The 15,016-nt window shown below is 44.1% G+C and overlaps 2 protein-coding genes and 1 non-coding gene across 6 annotated transcripts in view; 1 reads left to right on the top strand and 2 right to left on the bottom strand.

Moving 5' to 3' along the window:
• Nucleotides 1-15,016, bottom strand: part of LOC102737268 (uncharacterized) — a 106,772-nt gene that overhangs the window by 19,551 nt on the left and 72,205 nt on the right. The gene's annotated exons all lie outside the window — the stretch shown is intronic.
• Nucleotides 1-15,016, bottom strand: part of ZNF274 (zinc finger protein 274) — a 365,529-nt gene that overhangs the window by 320,445 nt on the left and 30,068 nt on the right. The gene's annotated exons all lie outside the window — the stretch shown is intronic.
• LOC115940750 (U6 spliceosomal RNA) lies at nt 14,915-15,016 on the top strand. Its single transcript, XR_004075483.1, has one exon. It is a non-coding gene; the product is annotated as a U6 spliceosomal RNA (small nuclear RNA).

The raw sequence follows: 15,016 nt of genomic DNA, 5'->3' as shown, positions 1-15,016 counted from the left end.
TTTTATAAGTGAAATCTTTTTTTTTTAAAGATTTTATTTATTTGACAGAGACACAGCAAAATAGGGAACACAAGCAGGGGGAGTGGGAGAGGGAGAAGCAGGCTTCCCGCCGAGCAGGGAGCCCGATGCGGGGCTCGATCCCAGGACCCTGGGATCATGACCTGAGCCGAAGGCAGACGCTTAACGACTGAGCCACCCAGGTGCCCCTATAAGTAAAATCTTAAAAAAATAAATAAATTTGACTTTCTCCGGTTAAAAAAAAAAATACTAGGTTTATAGGGGCACCTGAGTGTCTCAGTCAGTTAAGTGTCTGCCTTTGGCTCAAGTCATGATCCCAGAGTCCTGCAATCGAACCCTGCATGAGCCCCTGCATCCGTTCCCTGCTCAGCAGGGAATGTGCTTCTCCCTCTATCCCTCCACCGACTTGTTTTCTTTCTTTCTTCCTCTCTCTCTCTCTCTCTCTCTCTCTCGTGCGGTGCACGCGATCAAAAATAAATAAATAAAATCTTTAAAAAAATAAATAGGTTTGGGGGCGCCTAGGTGGCTCTGTTGGTTAAGCGACTGCCTTCAGCTCAGGTCATGATCCTGGAGTCCTGGGATGGAGTCCCACATCGGGCTCCCTGCTCAGCGGGGAGTCTGCTTCTCCCTCTGACCCTCCCCACTCTCATGCTCTATCTCATTCTCTCTCTCAAATAAATAAATAAAATCTTTAAAAAAAAATAAATAGATAAATAAATAAATAATTAAATAGGTTTGTAATAAAAATTTCTTGCACCTAGTTACTTGAGAAAAAATTTTGGGGCACTATCTACATACTCTGTTTGATTGTAGGGTCCAAGGGCAAAGTCTTCACTGCTTATTCTTAGCCCCTCGTAATTATTCAGAACCTTTAAGATAATTCTAGATTCTAGAAACTGATCAGTGACTAATTATCACCCAAGTGTATTTTGACTAATTATCATCCAAGTGTATTCTCAATCTGAGTTTTAGGATATTAGCACATGATTCTAGAAGAAATATGGGGAGGGGGCGCCTGAGTGGCTCAGTCGTTGGGCATCTGCCTTTGGCTCAGGTCATGATCCCAGGGTCCTGGGATCGAGCCCCATATCAGGCTCCCTGCTCAGCGGGAAGCCTGCTTCTCCCTCTCCCACTCCCCCTGCTTGTGTTCCCTCTCTCACTGTGTCTCTCTCTGTCAAATAAATAAATACAATCTTTAAAAAAAGTAAATAAAATTTTAAAAAAAGAAGAAAGATGGGGGAGGGTCCTAGTCACATACATAAAGATCCTCAATGCATAGCCATGCCGTCTGTTCTAACAATGGAACTATGGATGCTATCCTGATGAGAGGGGGAGTACCAGGTTTAGAACCCAACAGAGACTGGGATTCAGAGAGAAATAGCCCAACATGGAGCACAGCACACCAGGCCATTCCTGTAACTGCTGTTTCTGTGTTTTCTTTGTGAATCCATTCTGCTTCCCAAAACCATTCCTACCAATTCTTTTACATCAGGGCACAGAGACACTTTGTTGGCTTAGCAAAGTAAACCTTTATTAGAATTCTGTATTGATTATTCTCCTCTTAAGTCCATTTCAATTGTGTCAGAAAATGTATTTTAGTTCAGTTCCTGACATGCAGTTTTGTTTTTTTTTTTAAAGATTTTATTTATTCATGAGAGACAGAGAGAGAGAGAGAGGCAGAGGGAGAAGCAGGCTCCCAAGGAGCAGAGAGCCTGATGCGGGATTCGATCCCAGGACCCTGGGATCATGACCTGAGCCGAAGGCAAACGCTTAACCGTCTGAGCCACCCAGGTGCCCCCTCCTGACATGCAGTTTTAAGCAGTCCTTTTTCTCATTACTGAAGACTTTTACTGTCCCATCTGTCTTAGAATCTGGGTTTTCATCAGTCTAGATTGTAGCTTCACTACAGCTTGCCCCCTATTTTTCTAATGAACAGTTGCTTATTCTCTATACCTTAAGGAAACAATTGACTTAAATATGATTTTCACCAGAAAACATCTCACGTTTTCCACAAAAAAATGTCTCTCATTTTCTAGAATTGTGCCACACTCTGAATGCTTTTTTTTTTTTTTTTAAGATTTTATTTATTTATTTGAGACAGAATGAGAGAGAGAGAGCACATGAGAGGGGGGAGGGTCAGAGGGAGAAGCAGGCTCCCTGCCGAGCAGGGAGCCCGATGCGGGACTCGATCCAGGGACTCCAGGATCACGACCTGAGCCGAAGGCAGTCGCTTAACCAACTGAGCCACCCAGGCGCCCTGAATGCTTTTTTTATCTGTGATTTCTAACCTGATTCATCTCTTATTCCTTCTCTCTCTCCCTCTTCTCTCCTTCTCTCACCTCTGTTTGCTGTATCACTCTCTTGCTTTACCCTATGTGTTTACTCTCTCTCTCTGATACGAGATCACACCTGGCCACAGATAATTTACTAAATGTATGCAGTGACTGTGTACTAAGCTTCCATGAAAGGGGGACAGAGGAAAATGATGACCATCTAGAGTGGCTTCCTAGACTTGGAATATTCTTCATAGGGATTTATTCGTGGCAAATGAAGAGGAAATGGGACTGAGTTGAATTTAGGACAAGTCCTAGATGTGACATTTTCTCTGTTTTTCATACTATTTAGTGGAATCCTCAAGAGTGGAGTTGTATGAGCTATGATGTAGTTATGAAACCAAATCTTTATAGTACAATTAGATTGTATTTGTCTTCTATCTGCTGTTCCATCTGCCTTTTGAAATCCTCATGTTGCCTCTTCACACTGCAGAGCCATGAATTTTTTTTTTTTTTAAGATTTTTGTTTATTTATTTGACAGAGAGAGAGAGACAGTGAGAGAGGGAATACAAGTAGGGGGAGTGAGAGAGAGAGAGAGAGAAGCAGGCTTCCCGCGGAGCAGGGAGCCCGATATGGGGCTCTATCCCAGGACCCTGGGATCACGACCTGAGCCGAAGGCCAGACGCTTAACGACTGAGCCACCCAGGTGCCCCAGAGCCATGAATATTTTTATAATGCACTCTTGTAGATGAGGTAAGATAACACAGTATGTAGGAAGCTCCCAATTCAGAGAGACTCCAAATCTCACAACACCATCTGGAGTATGATAATGTTTCTCTAACTGGGTGAGTACATGCTTAAGAAATCAAGACTGTACTTCCATAGGAAAAAATTCTGTGAACTGCAAAAGAAAAAAAAACTTCCCTCCCCTCTTAAATGGAGAAAATACGAATTTAAGAGACGGAGTTACTTCAGGTAGCAAAGGTTGTGATTTTATCAGTTTCAAAATTCAAATGTTTTCCTAAGATGTTTTTTCCTAACTTAAGCAGCTTTCCCCTAATCTCATCCTTTCTCTTGACCACTTTGCTCTTTCCATTCCTCCTACTCATAAATATCTTTTTTTTTTTTTTAAAGATTTTATTTATTTGACACAGAGAGAGAAAGCACAAGTAGGCAGAGAGGCAGGCAGAGAGAGAGGGAGAAGCAGGCTCTCCACTGAGCAGGGAGCCGGACGTGGGGCTCGATCCCAGGACCCTGGGATCATGACCTGAGCCGAAGGCAGCCGCTTAACCGACTGAGCCACCTAGGCGCCCCCTCACAAATATCTTTTTAAACCTTTTAGTTCTATTTGGATCTGAGTGACTGGATTCCAGGGATGAGGCAACTGATGTTTGCTATGAGTTCATTTGTTTTACAAATGGTGTCAGTGCTCATATACTATACATTTAAAATCTGGTAGGAAACTTAAGTGTTTGAGAGAAGAAATACTGTTTCAAATGAAACAAAACAACCTAACATCTAAGGGACCATGGAATTCTGTCTTGATAGACTGTGCATGTGCAAGAAGACACAAATGTCCTTTGTGATGTGGAAAGCTGTCTTCCCAACTTTTGAAAAATATGTGGGGGCGCCTGGGTCACTGCGGTCAATAGTTGGACCTCAAAACACCAAACCTTCCTGCTTTACAGTCTTACTCAGCGCTCTGTGCTTTTTCACAGAAGTCTCTTGTGATCCTTTTATTTCTGTGGTATCAGCTGTAAAGCCTCCACTTTTTTTTTTTTTTTTTTGAGATTTTATTTATTTATCTGACAGAGAGCACACAAGCAGGGGGAGCATCAGGCAGAGAGAGAGGGAGAAGTAGTCTCCCCAGTGAGCAGGGAGCCCGATGCGGGACTCGATCCCAGGACCGTGGGATCATGACCTAAGCCGAAGGCAGATGCTTAACCGACTAGGCCACCCACGTGCTCCAAGGCTTCACTTTTTATATAATTTTAATGGGATCCTTTCTCTTTTTTACATTGGTTAATCTAGCTAGTTTTGTCAATTTTGCTTTTCTTTGCAAAAAAAAACAATTCTTGGTTTCACTGATAATTTCCATTGTTTTTCTAGTATCTATTTCATTTATTTCTGTTCTAATCTTTATCGTTTATTTTCTTCTGCTAAGTTTGGGCTTAATTTATTGTTTTTCTAGTTCCTAGAAGTGTAAAGCAAACGTTGCTTATTTGAGATCTTTTATTTTAACGTAGATATTTATATCTATAACCTTTTCTTATAACTGCTTTCCCTGCATCCTATAAGTTTTGGTATGTTGTATTTTCATTTTCATTTGTTTCAAGATAATTTTTTATTTCCCTTTTGATTTCTTCTTTGACCCACTGGTCGTTCAGGAGTGTGTTGTTTAATTTCCATTTATTTGTGAGTTTTCCCATTTTCCTCATGTTATTTACTTCTACTTTAATACCACTATGGTGAGAAAAGATACTAGATATTATTTCAATCTTCTTAAATTTGTTGACTTGTTTTGTGGCACAACACATGATCTTTGTTTTTTCACTATCTTATTTGCCAAAATTCATTTTTAAAAAGCAGGTAAAAGGGGCACCTGGTGTATCAGTCGTTAAGCATCTGCCCTCGGCTCAGGTCATGATCCCAGGGTCCTGGGATCAAGCCCCACATCTGGCTCCCTGCTCAGCGGGAGGCCTGCTTCTCCCTTTCCCTCTGTCCCTGCTTGTGTTCCCTCTCTTGCCGTCTCTCTCTCTGTCAAATAAATGAATAAAATCTTTAAAAAAAAAAAAAAAGCAGGTAAAAGATAACCAACATTCTACCAAAGAAGACAAACATCTGGCAAATAAACAAATGAAAAAAATGCTAAACATCAGGGAAATGTACCTAAAACCACAGTTGAGATAAAATTGCTAAATATTCATTAAAAGGGTCAAAATTTTAAAAGATTAACTGTATCTACTATTGGCAAAGATAAGGAAGAAGTGGAACTCTTACACACTGCTAGTAGAAAGAACCATTTTAGATCAGTTTGACATTTCTTAAAAAGTTAATACATTCACCCAGCTTGTGATTCCAGCTGAAGTAGTAACACAAGAGAAATGAAACACAGCCACATAAAGAACTGTATTAAAACGTCTGTAGTAATTTTATTTGTAACAACCAATACCATAAAGCAGTCAATATCCATAAACAGATGAATGAATATATAAACTGTGGTATTTCATAGAAAATCATACCTCTCAGCGATATAAAAATAATGAACTACTCATGTAAGTGTCATTGCTGAATCTGAAAATAAACGTTCTGCAGAGGGCACCCATGGGAGGAAAAAAAGGGTAAACAATTTATTATTTCAATCACATAAAAATCTAGACAATGCAAACTAATCTGTTATAAAGATCAATGGTTGCCTGAAGGGCAGAGAGAGAGAGACATCATTAAAGTGCTGCACATAAATACGGGAGTGACGGATAGGTCCATTTTCATGATTGTGATGAGTTTCCTGGGTTAAGTGAATTTCAACTTATTGAGCTGTACAGTTTAAATATGTACAGTTTATTGCATGTCATCTATATCTTATCACAGCTTTAGAAACATGGTTCAAAATAAAACCTGGATTTCCTACTGGTTTGTAAAATCTCCCTCTATTGATTCCACCATCTCTCCTCATGCCCCAGGAGAGGATGCCTTGCCTCAGTGATAACAAATAAAGGTAAACAATGAAAGCCATTTCCACTTGATTCAATAAAAGGAATGCAGGCTGCGCATGAAGGCCACAATCACTGACCAAGACATCTCCTTTCTCCAGACACCCTGGTTTTCCTCCCTACACAGCAATGGCCTTGAGACAGAGTGCCCAAAAAAGCTACAAGAGTCACAAAAACTTTACATTACTTTTTCTGACAGGCCCTCAAGCTACACAAAATACACCCTTCTGGAAACCCTGAGAATTTCTGTACCTGCTCACCCTTCACAGCCATAGTGACTAAACCTTGTGGACACCCTTTTAAAAGAGGCCCATTCCAACTAGTTTGTTGTAGTCTCCTCACTCCCTGTAACTCCAGTGGGGTTTTGTTTGTTTGTTTTTAACAATCGTGATTCCCCCTATAATCCTTCAACTAGTGGCACCACCCTAAAGAATTCTGGACACCAGAGCACATGGCCCCTTTGCAGGACACGAGGAACGGATTTCCCTTACCAGTGCTGAGCACAATGCCACATCCCCTGTGAATAAGAGAACAATTCTCACAAACACCAGAGGTTGTCACAGCTGTCTCCTCCTCAGGTTGACCCCTGAACCTACAAAATATCCTGACATCCAAGCTATAAATAAGGACCATAAAGCCCTGCAGTCTCTCCTGGGAGGCTGTGGGCAGCAATGCAAACTAGGCCAAAATGAGAGAGCTATATATATTCTGCCGTAATACTGTCCTATCTGAGGCACACAAAGTTTGGTCCCAACAAAAGGTGGTCACACGTTCATGCTAGCAGAACTCAGTTGTTCTCAGCAGAACAACTTAAATAGTTGTTTTCAAACTGCCACATACACAGTGAATAGAGCCCCCAAGATTAAAGGTGCCTTAAATAAGGCCTTCATTATCACACAAACCAGAACAATGGAAGGCAGGCTGTTCCTAGGTTTGTGATTTGGAGGCTGGAAAATTCCATCACAAGAGTCATGTGAGACCAGTAACATCCCTGGGAAGTCTATGTTTTCAGATCATGAGCATTGTCTTCTGGGCCCAAACTGGGTCAGGTCCATGGCCTAACTCATCAGAGAGAAAGAAATGAGAAAAGAATGAATGATCAGGCTTCTCACATATCCTTTCACAAACAGGAGAACAGGGAAGTTTTACTTCCCTAAACACAATGTAGTTAGTGAATGAGACACACCTTGGGTACCTTCCAAGGGGCAGAAATAGAAAAGCTTCTGCAACAGAACGGAGGGACATAAATCTGGCAATGGCCCAGGCAGTTTAAAAACATACCTCTCACATACCTGGAATTTAGTGGCTGTTCTGATGTAGATTAAATTCAGGTAGATGGCACCCTCATAAGGGACCACCTCCAGTGTTATAAAGAATATAGATCTAGCACACTCCCTGCACATCTACGTAAATTCCCTAAGTTTGCTATGTGAATTTTCTGGCATTCAATGAGACAGGGCCTCCACCTGAGCAGTCAGCACATTCATGAGGCCTTCATCCAGTGTGAACTTTCCAACACTGAAGGAGCAACAGAGCTTTTTTCCTCATACTCAAAAGGCCTTTCTCCAGTGTGAATTCTGATGCTGAAAGAGCACAGAACTTTAGCTAAAAGATTTCCCACATTCCCCACACTCATAAGGCCTTGATTCACTGTGAAACCTCAGGTAATTAAAGAGACTGGATCTGTAAGGAAAGAAGTTCCCACATTCCCTGCACACATAAGGCCTCTCCCCAGTGTGAACTCTGTGGTGCTGAATGCGATTGGCCTTGTTGCTAAATAATTTACCACATTCCACACACTCATTAAGGCCCTTTTCCAGTGTGAACTCTCCAATGGTGATTGAGGTGGTACCTTTTGCTAAAAGACTTCCCACACACACCACATACATAATATCTTGTTCTAGAGAGGTCTCTCTAGTATTAAATAAATGTGTATTTGTTCTCACAAGTTTTCGTGCATCTTCCCCATTTATAATGAATTTTTATATCATGTAAGCCCACTACACACTCGGTACTGTTCTTTGACTTCTCCACAGTGTAAGATGACTTATTGTTGGAGAGATCCTGAGCTGGTCAAGAAGTCCTTCCCAACCTCCCTGCAGGTAAAGGGCTTCCTTGACACACAGAACTTGCAGCTCTTTACATGTGAGGCTCTGCTTCTGAAGTGTTTCTCTCCAGTGTCCTGCTTCCGGTGCTGTGGAAGGTTTCCAATAAAACATAATCATTTCCCACATGCCCCACAGGTGTATGGTTTCTGCCTGGTATGTGTTCCTTGGCGCAGCCAAGTAAAAAATCTCTCTCAAGACTAGGCTACATATCTCACAGGAGCAGGCCTTCTGGGCAGACACACCTGCCTTGGAGTCCTGACCCGTGACACTCCTACAGAAATGCTCTGCTCAAAAGGTGCCTCCTCGTTATGTGCTCCACACCAACAACCTGAAAGAAATAAAATGCTGGAGGAGTCCATGTTGACTCTGGTTGGAGGGGACCACCCATACACAAGAATGTTTTTCCCAAACCCAGGACAAGTCCATGCGATTGTCGGCAGAACCAGAACTGTTTTGTTTCAGGTTGAGGACAGAGAGCCTCTGCTCCAGGGAAATAAAGAGCATAAAACGGGGAAGGTCTCAAATGGTGAAGGACGCAACTATAACGTGTGACACGTGGAGGAGAGCAGGGTCTATAACCTGTTTTTCTGCAAATAACTTCCAGCCAGCTCTTGTTTCCTGGTGACATATGACCACTATGTGGAAGGGTATGTCCAGAACCAAGAAAATCCAAATGCAACAGAGTTGCTCATGTTCAAGGACTATTTGAAGATATATGCACACCTCATGACAAAATATGTAGAGGTCACTGCTGGGAAGCACTGCAGATGGAGCAGTGAGAAAAGCAGGTTAAGACGTGGAGTCCAGAGAGGTAGGGACTGGTCCCGCAAAGGGTTTAAGAGCAGAAGTGACATGTAGAGTTGACAAGTAGGCCAAGTGTCAAGACTGGTGAAGAAACAGCCGAAATGTGCCCATTGTGAATCCAGAGACATGAATAAGCAAGAGCTTTGGCCTGAATGACATCTTGCCTCAACTACCCCTTGTCTCTGCATCTCTCTCATGTCCATTCTTATCTTAAGCCTTGGCCACCTCCTAGACTAGTCTGTCTAATACACCCTACCTTTAAGCACACATACCTCCCTCACCAGCATTTATGAATTACAATACCGTCACTCAGGTACTCAAGTGAGAGACCCAGTGCTCAGCCCCTACCCTCTATTTCCTGGCCTATGAACATCTTCACGCCAGTTAACAAGAAGATTATACCTCCTAAATATAACGACAGGTTACTTACGTGGGTCCACACAGTAAATACCACATTTTGAATGTCTCCAATTTGAACCACTCTTTTGATTTCTCAACTTGTGTTTCCAGCTGCCAATCTGATGCCTCCACTCAGCGGTCTCTGAAATACCTCAGAATCTAAACATGGCCAAAACAAAGCTCCTAATATCCCTGGTGAATATTATTCCTACTACCAACTTCCCCCCTCTCAGTTGGAACTTCCATTCCTACAGCTGCAAAGATCAAACACCCTGGGGGTATCCCTGATATCTCCGTTTCTCTCCCTCACCACCCACATTAGAAAATCTAGTTTCCCGGGGCGCCTGGGTGGCTCAGTCGTTAAGCGTCTGCCTTCAGCTCGGGTTATGATCCCAGGGTCCTGGGATTGAGCCCCGCATCAGGCTCCCTGCTCGCTGGGAGGCCTGCTTCTCCCTCTCCCACTCCCCCTGCTTGTGTTCCCTCTCTCGCTATGTCTCTGTCAAATAAGTAAATAAAATCTTAAAAAAAAGAAAATCTAGTTTCCCGTTTTAAAACATGCATCCCACGGTTGCATCCAGAAAAGCAACCACCCTAAATCACAGTCCTGGTCAACTAACCCTCACTAGTCTATGGTAGTAGCCTCTGCCCTGATTTCCCTTGTGCTTCCCTCATTCCCATGGTCTGTTCTCTGCTTTAGTCAGGAGCCTGTTTTGACTTTCCTAACTTTGTATCTCTCCTCTAATCCAACCTCCCATTACGTCCAGAATAGACGCCCAATTTTTCAGGCAGTCATTCCTGTCCTGACACCTGTCCCCCTGCTCTTTGTTCTTTCATAAAAGGAGACCTGTGGTTCCTGAACACCCCTCGCTCAGATTTACCTCCATGTATTTGCACATCCTGGTACCCGCTCCTCGGTTAACCCTAAACACTCATTTATGTTGGTTGACAGGAAGGGGAACACTTTCATATAACCCCTGACATCAACTTAGGATTCTGAAAACAGCAGATAAGAGTCCCAGGGCACCACAATCCAGACAACATCTGGGTGTCAATCAGGGTCAGTAAGGGACTAGGACACCCTCTACATACCAGTGTTGTTTCCCTCAGTGCTTCTGCAGTCCTCGGACTCTGCGGGAAAAGGCAGGCAGGCCTTTAAAGAATGCGATCATGGGGGAAAGGGAGGTTGATGGGCTCATGCCTCTCTGTACCCTTCCCTGGCCCTGCAGCCAAGTGACCTCGGGATGGCTGTCTAACCAGTGCGCCTCAGTGCTCAATGTTGCCTTTTACCAGTGGTGTGACCCTGAACAAAGACTCAACCTCCCAGTGCCTCAGTGCACTCATCTCCCTCCTCCAAACTGCTCTTCTTTAGAATTCCTTGGGGGAGTCTTGAAACCCTCAAGGAGATCGTGTCTCTCCTTCAGCCAAAGTCCCCTTGGCGTCTAGTGTCCTCACCTGAAGGTACGGCACCTCGGCCCGCAATCCAGGCGTGACTCCGCCTCACGCTCTCTGTCCCCCAAGGGCAGAATCCTCCCGCCGCAGCCCCCCTCCGGCCTCGGCCCCGGCCGCCCTCGGCCCGGAGCCCGCTCCCGCACGGGGCCCCCGCCCGCCGCCGCCTCCCTGTCCGGACACCGGGGCCTGGGCCGCAGGGACGCGAGCCGGCGCCCCGCGCTCGGGCCTTCGGGGTCTGGGTGGGGGGACGAGCGCTTACCTGAGCCGGGTCCCTGCGCGCGGCCGCCGCCGTCGAACTCAGTGGGCGGGGCGGACACCCGAGCCGGCGAGCGCTGTCCCGTCCCCCGCGCAGGGCAGCCCGGGCGGCGTCGCCAGCCGCGGATCCAAATCTCTGCCGTGAGGACGACTGTTTTCACGCCTACTCCCCCCTGTCACCTACGCCTCAGCCCTGCGGAAGGGACTCCCCAGAACTGCAAACCACCACGGCCCGGAACAGGAGGCCGGAAGTCCCGCCCCCACGCGATGCGCACGCACAGATACGCCTCGTCCTGATCCGTCATCGGCTCCTCTGAACGCATGGTCTTCGGGGTAATGTAGTCCTAGAGCTCCGGAGGTGGCAGGAAAGGGGGTTCTCCGCCCTTGATAAACCAGAACATCGAGCATCGGCTAGGAGGGAAGCTAGGAAAATGGTACTCCTACCTCAAGGGAGGAAAAGGCTTTGCCCATGTCAAAGGCGGAGAAAAGACCTTGTTTCAGACTCCATAAAATCACCCTACTCGAAGAGGATAAAAACCTTATTTGAGATGCTCCCAGATCTACTTAACATAAATGGCTTAATCATCCCATAATCAATCATAAAATGACTCCTTCAATAGCTGGAAACGTTATGTTATTGTTCTTCAAATGCTGTGGCCTGAAGCTCTATTCAGTGTTTCATTATGTTTGGTCAGGAAGAATAGAAAAGACTCCAAAGTGGGGCGCCTGGGTGGCTCAGTCGTTAAGCGTCTGCCTTCGGCTCGGGTCATGGTCCCAGGGTCCTGGGATCGAGTCCCGCATCGGGCTCCCTGCTCAGCGGGGAGTCTGCTTCTCCCTCTCCCACTTCCCCTGCTTGTGTTCCCTTTCTCGCTGTGTCTCTCTCTCTGTCAAATAAATAAAATCTTTAAAAAAAAAAAGAAAAGACTCCAAAGAGCGCCATATGTGGGAAGAAAGAAGAGGAATGTTAGACTGTCCTGAAGCCGGTGGACAACTAGGAGCTCTGCTTCTGAATGCCACAGGAAATTTCTCCCTTGCTTATATCATCAGGGATTGTGTCCTACACACTGAAAAACACTTTTTATCCACATTGTTTACTCCATATACTAAGATATACTCAATTTCTTTTAGCAATCTGAGGAGCAGCTCAATCAGAGAGCAACTTAACTAATGCTATCTTTTTTTTCTTTTTTGTAATAGACTATATTTTATAGCAGTTTTAGGATCACAGCAAAATTGAACAAAAGGTAAAGAGATTTCCCCTATATCTCTGCCCCCCCCAAAGCTCCCCCATTACCTGTATACCTCCACCAGAGCAGTAATTTGTTAAACTTTATGAACGTTCACTGAGATATCATTATCACCCAAAGCCCATAGTTGTATAAGGATTCACTCATAGTGTTGTACCATACATGGATTTGGACAAATGTATAATGACAAGTATCCACCATTATAATGTCATATAGAGAAGTTTCACTGATCTAAAAATTCTCTGTGCTCCACCTGTTCATCCCTCCCTGTAGTGCAAGGGCCTGACAATAAACTTTTGATTGCCAAGACATCAATTTCAAAGACATCCATGTGGAAAAACGCATATTGCCAGCTACATATCATAGCTACTAGTAAAATGACTAGTATAAAGCCCCAGGTAGGCTAAATAACCAATCACTTAAGTGATCCTGTTGTTCCCTTTGTTCCCCAATTCCTACTTTTATATCTTAAATTCTCCAATAGAGAGGGAACCTGTGAAACCCTAGGCAGCCCACTCATGACCATAATCAAGGCAGAGCCCCAGGTTCACACTCCCTCCCTCTCTCTAGTGGTGACTTTCTTGTGTGGCCCTTACTTTTTCAAAGTTCTTGATAGTTTTCCCTGAGCTGTGTCCTGCAATCATAATAAAAACCATGAGGGGCGGTCCAGCCACATTAGCTCCAGGGAAGTACCTCTGAGGGCTCACCACAAGTGGTATCGAACCTCAGGCATTCTTAGCTGGTTGCATCATTATTGATAAGCTGAGACCAATACAAAACCCTCTCTCTCTTACCCTAACTATTGCTATTTTGTAAAGGTCAAGGTAGAAAGGGAGCACTGAGCACTGAACTCTGAGATGAGGCATCTGAATCCCATAATCTCCTCTCTTTGCTGCAAAGTGATTATCAGAAATACAGCAATGCAGGACGCCTGGGTGGCTCAGTTGTTAAGCGTCTGCCTTCAGCTCAGGTCATGATCCCCAAGGTCCTGGGATCGAGCCCCGCATCGGGCTCCCTGCTCAGCGGGAAGCCTGCTTCTCCCTCTCCCACTCCCCCTGCTTGTGTTCCCTCTCTCCCTGTGTCTCTCTCTGTCAAGTAAATAAATAAAATATTAAAAAAAAAAAAAGAATGGGCTTACAAATGTGGGAAATTCTTTTTCAGAACATTTCTGCTCCTAGAACATCAGAGAGTTCACGATGGTAGGACTCATGAGTGCAGTAAATGTGGGAAATTCTATAGCTAGAACTCTAACCTCATTCAACAGTAGAGCATTCACACTGGAGAAAGATCACCTGAGTGCAACAAGTGTGGGAAATCCTACAACTAGGATGGCTACAACTCTAGTTTCCTAAGACATCAGATCGTTCACATGAAGTGAAGGCCTTTACCTAAGATAGTACATTGTGGGTTTTTTTATAATTTTTTGTTTTTAAGATTTTATTTATTTATTTATTTGAGAGAGAGAGCGAGAAACAGCATGAGAGGGGATAGGGTCAGAGGGAGAAGCAGGCTCCCTGCCGAGCAGGGAGCCCGATGTGGGACTCGATCCCGGGACTCCGGGATCATGACCTGAGCCGAAGGCAGTCGCTTAACCAACTGAGCCACCCAGGCGCCCGATAGTACATTGTTATAGACTAAATTATCTTGCTCTTCTCCCTACCCACCATTCTTGTTTAAAGCCTAATACCCAATTTGGCTACATTTGGATATAGAATCCTTAAGAAAGTAATTAAGGTTAAATGAAGTCTGATCCGGTAGGACTACTTTAGCATAAAGAAATCTGGATCTGGATCTAGATCTGGAAGCTAGGAGACCAAGATCAAGGTGCCAGCAAGTTGGTTTATCCGGAGGCCTCTCTCCTTGGTTTGCAGATGGCCACCTTCTTGCTGTGTCACATGGCATTTTCTCTGTGCATGCACCTTCCTGGTGTCTTTCCCTTTAAATTAAGAAAAAAACCCAAACAAACAGTAATTATATTATATTAAAGCCCCACCATTATGATCTCAGTTAACCTTAATTACTTCTTTTAATGTCCCAACTCCAAATAGTTACATTAGGCTTAAGGCTTCATATGTTAATGGGGGGCACACAAATGAGTCTACAACAATTGTTTTTAAGTACTGAAGAATATATTCACAATGTTTTGTGCTATTCATAGTGTAACAGTCGGGGCGCCTGGGTGGCTCAGTCAGTTAAGCGTCTGCCTTTGGCTCAGGTCATGATCCCGGGGTCCTGGGATTGAGCCCTGCATCGGGTTCCCTGCTCAGCAGGAAGCCTGCTTCTCCCTCTCCCACCTCTCTCACTGTTTCTCTGTCAGATAAATAAAAAATAAAATCGTAAAAAATAATAAATAAAATAGATTAATTAATTAAAAATTAAAAATAGAGGGGCACCTGGCTGGCTCAGTCCGTAGAGCATGCAACTCTTAATCTCAAGGCCCTGAGTTTGAGCCCTACACTGGGTGTGGAACCTAATTAAAATTAAATAAATAAAATTAAAAATAGAAATTATCACACTATTAAAAGCTTTTATATAATTAAATGGGAAAATGTACACATTTAGGGGCATGGAATGTACATGAGTTTGAGTAGCTCTTCTTTCCCCTTTGATCTCTGGGTGAAAGTTGATGTCAAAATAGGTTTATAGGGTGCTCGCTTGGGCAGCACATACACTAAAATTGGAACGATACAGAGATTAGCATGACCCTTGAGAAAGGATACATGCAAATTCGTGAAGCATTCCATATTTT

This window comes from Leptonychotes weddellii, chromosome 16 (assembly GCF_054177405.1).
Source record: "Leptonychotes weddellii isolate Sample4059 chromosome 16, ASM5417740v2, whole genome shotgun sequence".
Classification (NCBI taxonomy): domain Eukaryota; kingdom Metazoa; phylum Chordata; class Mammalia; order Carnivora; family Phocidae; genus Leptonychotes; species Leptonychotes weddellii.
This window is presented reverse-complemented; position numbering and strand designations above follow the sequence as displayed.